Source organism: Bactrocera tryoni, chromosome 3, assembly GCF_016617805.1.
Source record: "Bactrocera tryoni isolate S06 chromosome 3, CSIRO_BtryS06_freeze2, whole genome shotgun sequence".
Lineage (NCBI taxonomy): Eukaryota > Metazoa > Arthropoda > Insecta > Diptera > Tephritidae > Bactrocera > Bactrocera tryoni.
Genome location: NC_052501.1, coordinates 44,633,176 through 44,641,200, shown reverse-complemented (window position 1 = coordinate 44,641,200; position 8,025 = coordinate 44,633,176).

The following is an 8,025-nucleotide window of genomic DNA, read 5'->3' as shown; positions in this document are numbered from 1 at the left end:
GTTGCGACTCAGTGCTCATTGCGATTGGTAAGTAGTTCGAGATATTCAGTGCGGCATGCAGAGCTTATCCCAAATAATCATATTCTCTGAAAACGCAGAAAGGAAAATGGAAACCCATTTGGTAGACAGCGAAACTATCGTTGATCACATCTTCAAGTAAATGACTATTCAATAAAGAACGCAAAAGTTTTTCTAATGACGAGTGGGCGCTGTAAAAGACCGGACTTGCCATACACAAGTCGGAAATAAAGAAGGTCAAAGGAGTGCTATGAAAATCCTTCTGTGAATGCGTGTAATGAATTCTCAAGGCTCAGGCGCATTCGATAACTATGTTAAAATCTCCAAATTGAGCCCACACACTTAACTCAACTACGCTAAAACGGTGGGTTATTCAATGGAATGAGATTGATGCTCAACCGACTTAGCAGAGGAACAGCTGGAGAGAGTAGTAATTGTCAAAATACCATTGGCACTAATGTACAAATAATTGCGCACAATTTACAGGCACATAAAAATAAATCCGCCGTAATCGATGCGGTGCAATTTGGTGTTACCCAGCGCCGAGGTTGATGACAATAAATAGAAAATGGCAACCTATTAGAAGAGGTCGGGGTAAGCCGAATGTGAAAAGCAATTTTCTGATTGCAAACGAGTGAAACAAAAGCAACTGGCATAAACATATACTATATACTTATGTATGTAAATATATGCAAGCTATATAAGTATATATGTATGTATGTAGCTAATATGTATCGAGCCGAGTACCCATCAACTGCCAACTGACAATACGCAAATGAATCTTTCGGGCCTTAAACACTCCAAATGATATGATAGTCTGACAGCAGGCAATTCACTAGCCGCAGACGAGAGTACTGCTAAGACTTTGAGCATAGGTTAGGGGCCATTTTGCGGTTGGTTCGGCAATGAGCTTGTGTGTGCGAGTACGTCAAAATGTGTGTTGAAAGGTGTTGCGAGCCGCTGTCAAACCACAAACGGAAATTGAAATGGAAATGCATAGAATTAACACATACTATGGCGCACACAAATATACCGACATATTTATACATACTTAATACCTTTATACTAAGTTATTTGCTGATAGCGGAGAAGCAGAGAAATTTTCGAAAAACTAAAACCGCTTAGACAGGGCTCAAGCGAAAGATTTGTGGGGCGCTGTGATGAGCTTGAAGGTATTTATTGAACTAAACAACCAGACTAGTGTGTATGTATATATACATATAGTATACTAATATGTTGCTACACAATTTAGGCTTTTTTCCACATTTATCTTCTGAGAATTTCGCAATGTGCGCACTGTGAGGTTGACGGCATAGAATTGAGTTGTGTCAGGCTGGAGAGTTAAAGTTTCTGCATCTAAAAAAATGTTACTTGATTTTTTTTTCATTTTATGTGCGGAAAATTGAGTGTTAAGCTTTGCACCTTTATCTATTTATTCTTTTACTTGCGGGTGTGAGAAAAAACATTCTCTTTTTCTGTGTCGACGTTTTTCCATGTCAATAACTTTCAATGCTGCGCTTAGCTAAAAGCTAAAAACGCAAATGGCGTCATTCTCACAAGGATAAGCTACGAGTAGGTTAAAGTTCTACGAGTGTGAGTATGTGCTTTCGTTTAACGGCACAAGGGAAACCGATTTCTGTAATGTAAAATAGAGATAAATTCCAAAATACCGAAAAATCGAGTATGAATTTTTTTAATTTTTAAAAATGGATTTGGCCTAAAGCATGCCATAAATTTATTGAAGCGACTAATATGTAATTCCAACCAATTCGTCGAGATCGCAAAAAGTAAGATTACCGAGATGCAGTGTTAAAGTATCCGGATGCTCGGCAAAACCAGTTGGCTCTCTCCCTCTCTCATTCACTGGTACTACACAGGTATTGTAAGACCAATTCTGCTCTATGGTGCAGTAGTTTGGTAAACAGACCTCTTCGCTGAAAACTGCGCGGGATCGGAGGGGCGACTACTGGCTGCAGGAGAATTTACATATAGAACCTTCAGGCATAGCTCGGTGGGTAATGGCGGTTAGGCAAACACCGACCACATAATCCCATGTGCATGCGCAACACTCTAAATATCTATACGGATGGATATATGTATATATGGACACATAGTTAGGCATAAGGCAACCTTTTAAGTTGCCGTACCACTGCAGTATATTTCAAGCTGAAGTCTTTGCTATTGCGAAAGCCGTGGAGCTGGCCTCTAATGCACCTGCAGACAATTCCAAAGTAAATGGACATCTAAGCAGCAGTCAAAAATTCGCATCAAGCGCAGGCATCCTTAAGAATTACTACTTCTCTTGAACCTAGCAACAACACTCCATCTGGTATATCAAAGGATCAAAGCTGGTATATGCGTGGCTTATGATTTCCTTTGCCCCTAGATCACAGCAATCGGTAACTTTTGAGAATGTAATGGCTTCTCCACAATGGCTTGAGGATTATCATCACTCCAAATGCGACAATTTTGTTTATGAACGTACCCATTCAACCAAACTTGAGCTTTATCGGTGAACAAAATTGTCTTGTGAAAATCGAGATTGGTGGCCATCTCATTTTGTGTCCACTCACAGGACGTGCGACCCGCTTGATGCTGGTTCAACTTCAATTCTTGAACGAGTTTAATTTAGTAAGCATGCAAACCAAGATCCTTCCACAAAATCTTTCATAAAGCGGATTGACAAAGCACCTGTTGTTACCCGGATGAATTCATTCGGGTCTTCTTCGATACTCTGTTCCACAGCAGCAATAGAGTTTTCGGTAAGCACTGTACTGCGTCTTTGAAAATGCATTATGTATTATTTAGTAAAGTAAACGTGGTGCGAAAATGATGCATAGTTACTGGAATTATCGGCTTTAAATTTTCACGATATGCACACATTGTTCCGGAGTGGTTTTTTTTTTTACTTTGGGGAAGTGTTAGTGGTAGTCAAACCAAAAAGCTTCTACTTCTAGACAAAAGGGAGCTTAACAATATTGTAAGGATCATGACAGGGCACAATTGGAAAGTGGATTCGTCGGAATGCGAATACCTAACTTTCAGCTTGCTGAGATGAGATATATTTGCCTCACAATGTTCCAACATTAAAGATATTGGGCAGTTGGAGTGAAAGAATATAGGTATTTTACCTTATCTGCTGAGTTCCTAGACAAGGCTTAATTTGGTTACCACACGCGAGCTCAATGACTCTAATGATAGCCTAAGTGCGACCGACTGCGATTTCTACACCTTCTTTTTCAACCAACCAAAAAACAATGTCGAACTTATAGCCTTGACAGACGGCAGCGTTAATCCGGATTAACTGCGCACTTAATCAGATCCAAATTTGTAGGTGACAGACGGCAGCTATGCGAGTTTGAAACTCTCATAAACAGCTCATTGTCCTTTTTATAATATTTTCAATGAAAATTGATAAAAGATAAACATCACGGTTGTTAGCCGACCATATTTTACCAAACCATTCTTTATTACAAAAGCATATCAACACATTATTTTTAAAACTGCATCATAACATAGAAGTTTTATTGATATTATATTGAGAATTTGATAAACAGCTGTCAGGGTTGCTTGTATTTCATTCCGAATAGATGAAAATTGGCCATTTTTAACAATGTTGCCAACGAAAATCTCACAAACTCCCTAAAATTTTGAGAGTTATTTTTGGATTCAGCAACGGAGTTAGCTGTGGTAACTCCTGAATTAATCCCGAAAAATGCAATTAATCTGGTTTAAGGCTGCCGTCTGTCACTGCTATTAGTAAAATAACCAATAAACAATATTACCGAGACTGGCTCAATCCGTTAATTTTACCTTTCGAGTCTATAGAGGTGTTTCCGTTTTTCTACCCATCAGAGTAAAAATATATTAACAAATGAATTCCACGGCAACAAGTCCTGAAAAATAAAGAAAAAATATATTTTCTGATATACTCTTACAAAGCTCTTATGTCTGTATTTTATCCCTTACTTCACCACTTACTTACCACTTTTTTTCTCAAAATAAGAGAATAATCTACCACATTTCAAGAAGAATTGTCGAATTTAATGATGATTCTAAAGCATATTTTTCAAGCACTAACAAATTATGAATGTACTAGTACCCCCAGAAGTGATCTAGTGACTGATGGCCAGACCATACTAAAATCCAGCCTGCTGAATGGCAATGAAAGCATAACACTAGAAGGTTGTGAACCCGATCCCCCGATCAATGACGATGGAACAGACGTTCCATTGGCCGACTATGAGGAAGTCAGAATAGCAATTACCCGTCTGAAGAACAACAAAGCGGAGGAGTCAATGGATTGCCGGCCGAGGTATTGAAATGCGGCGGCGAAGAACTAATAAAGAGCTTACATCAGCTTCTTAATAGAATATGGTGGGGCGAAAGCATCCACGACGATTGGAATTTAAGTGTGCTCTGCCAATCCACAAAAAGTGAGACCTCACAATCTGCACCAACTACAGTGGGATAAGCCTCCTCAACATCGCATATAAGGTTCTATCGAGCGTATTGTGTGAAAGATTAAAGCTCACCGTCAACAAACTGATTAGATCTTATCAATGTGACTTCAGGCCTTAAAAATTAATAACCAGATATTCACTACCCCCTCATCATCCCCGTTCTGCTATATCATATAGAGGCATGGACGATGACAACATCTGATGAATCAGCTCGTGTTTTCGAGAGAAAGGTTCTGCGGAAGATTTATGGTCCTATTCGCATTGGCAACGGCGAATACCGTAGTCGATGGAAGCATGAGATGTACGAGATATATGACGACATTGACATGGTTCAGCGAGTTAAAAGAGACTGCGGCTACACTAGCTAGAGCATTCGACGCAGAGGAATACCTCCACTCCATTGAAAAGACCAGGTAGAATCCTGTTGTTAACTCGGCTATAACCGCATAAGCGATGTCTACGGCAATAAAGAATTCATGGATCTTGGTGAAAATTCAATAGTCGCATTTCTTATAGATTGGAGAAATCTCAAAATCACAGTTCTCTCCATAGCAACGTACTTATAGTATACGATTTATCAACAACATTGGATTACTTAATCCCGAAATATTTCAACTTTTATGCAAGCACACGGGTGTTTCCTCTCTATTGCGATCACGTGTCAATATTCCGCTTCGCAAAAGCGTGTTTAGTGAAACGTAAAAACATATCGGCGACTACGCACAAACCAAATGAAATCTGATAAAAGCCTGCAACAACACTAAAAACAAGAGCCGCGCGAAGATTTGTCGCTGAACAACAACAAAAAGGAAACAAAACGCGCAAAATGCTCGTATAAATAAGACAACATAACTAAGGAGTAACAGCAGCAACAATAACGAAAACATTTAAAGGCTCTGCAGATAAAGACACAGTCATATGTGGCAGTATGTCAGCAACAACAACGTGCGAAAACCCAACACATTGCCGCCCTTAGCTGCGGCAGCGAAGAAAACGATTTGCGATTTTGTTCGAACCAATCGCTACAATGACATCGCAGCGACGATGGAGATGGCTAAAGGCAGAACTTTAAGCAGGAAAGCTTTTTTTTTTGTATAGCAGAGTATCAAATGAAGGCTGAAGGTAGTAAACGACAGTGGTGAATTTATTGCTTGTTGCTGATAAGCAGTCAACAGGGACAAAATTCACATATGAGTTAATACATACTTACCCATACACATACATACATATGTACGTGTATATTTAGAACTGTCAAAGAAAAAAGTTAAGTTGTCTGTACCTGTATACTCTATGTCCTTAGCATTGCAAGCCGACGAAAATTCGAAGATAAATATACAGTTCCAACAATAACAATAACTAAGTAAAAGAAATTAGAAAAACTTGCCACAAACACAACAAAATACAAATACAATAATATTGAAAGCAGAAATGCGTACGCAGGAAACGCATAGCTGCCAAGTCATTAAGATAAAGCAGAGGCGCGTTCAAAGGCTACTACAAAAACAACAGCTATAGCAAAAGTACAACGAGGTCCGCTTGATATCTCAATGAATTTATAAATAATAAGAAGTATTGATCATGTCAGGTGATCTCAGTATAGGTACTTTTTTCAAAAGCCTTTTAACAGATCCCGTGTGTAGCTATCATGTTTTTTTTTGTTCAGTATTCTTGCCTTGTCTTGTCTATAAAGATAAAGATTCTTGGCATTTCATAATTACTACATGCGTATTATTCGCAACACCATCACCTATTTTGAGAACCAGCGCTCATTATTAGATAATATTCAGCCGAATAGACCACGTACAACACGCAGTGAAGAAAATACAAGGTGCGTTCCAAAGTAAACAGAACTTAAAAAAAAAAACAAAAAAATGTTTTTTCGGGCAAAATCAATTTATTTTATTCAAAATAGTCTCCTTCTGCTTCAATACAGCTTTTTGCACGGCCCAAAAGCATGTCGAATGAGTGTTTTAGCTCATTGGCCGGTATGGCCGCCAATATGCCGGTGCAAGCCTTTTTAATGGCCTCTACGTCTGCATAACGCTTTCCTTTCATGGGCAAATGCAGTTTTCTGAAAAGGAAGAAGTCGCACGGTGCCATATCAGATGAATACAGGGAGTGGTTAATGGTGAAAATGTGATTTTTGGTCAAATAATAGGCCTTAGAATTGTGGATTCTGAGCAATTTTTGGTCGTCAGTCAATTTGTGCGGAACAAACAGTGCACACACCTTTCATAAGCCCAAATGTTCGGTCAAAAATTTAATGTTGGCTCTTTGTTCGAAACTCATTTTCGCACCGAAAACACAAACATACTGACACTTAAAACGCAATAACTTCACTTCCAGTCAATGAAATGTCATGAAATTCTCACTGAACAATCGAAATTCTAACGCACCAGTTGAAATATAGATGCCGCCACCAGGGGGCACTAGATTCAAAAAGTCCTATTTACTTTGAATAGCACCTTGTATAGCAATCGTAACAAGTCGTCGAAAATTGGACTCAACGAATGGACCATCTTCGACGTAGCTGTGACCAACATTTCAAAGAGATAATCTAAACGCCGAAGAATAATCTTTCGAATGATAATAAACATTCTCCATTATCACCCTTTCTGAACATCTTGAAAGCAATTTTCGAGCAGTCGATTGAATGGCGCAGGCCATTTCACTTCTGCTTCATCGATTTAAAAAAAACATAATATTTAACACAATAAACATATCTCGATTTGGCGAGCTCTTGTATGCAAAGGAGTGTAAGTATCTCCCATATAAAAGAGTTATACTCAGATTCAGTAATGACATCGAAGTTTAAGCCGGTGTAAGACAAAACTGTGCTTTATCACCGCTCCAATAGCTGGCTCTAGAATAATCGACTTGGTGCCCGCTTTGCTAGTCTAATAGTCAGGCCTTATGCCCTTCTATCCACAGACCCATAATAGCTGTACGCCATTCCTTACCAAAATACTGTTAAGTTTTACAAACAGGTACAAAAATTATTGACAAAACATTCATCAACATTTTTCTCGGAAGTCAGTTACTTGACAAAATCTCTAGTTGTGCCTTTCACCATTTTCAAAACATCATCAGTGTTATATTCAAACCCACAGCGCGAAAAAATCTACAAGCCGAAGATGTATCGAGCTACCCTCGTATAAACACAAATAATATGGAGAGAAAGCGTGCAATGAGCAGAGAATAAAAACGCACAAAATGAATTTGCAAATTGACGCACAAAACGTCGAAGATGTGTTTGGCAATTAGATCAACAAGCCCCGATAGGCGGAGAAATATACATAGGCACATGCAATACCATCTACATACGTATAACAACTATGTATACAAATGTGCTAATCATCCGATTGTATTTGAAATGTGCGTCAGTATTCTCGCATTTATTTGGATCCTGTGGGCATTTTCTGCTGCTAGCAAAATGTTATTTTATGCTTCATTGGCCAATCTAACAAACCGGGGCAAATGTTTTATTGTTAACGCTCGCCAAATGATTCGCATGTTTTATTGACATTCGCAATCAGCGAAGATC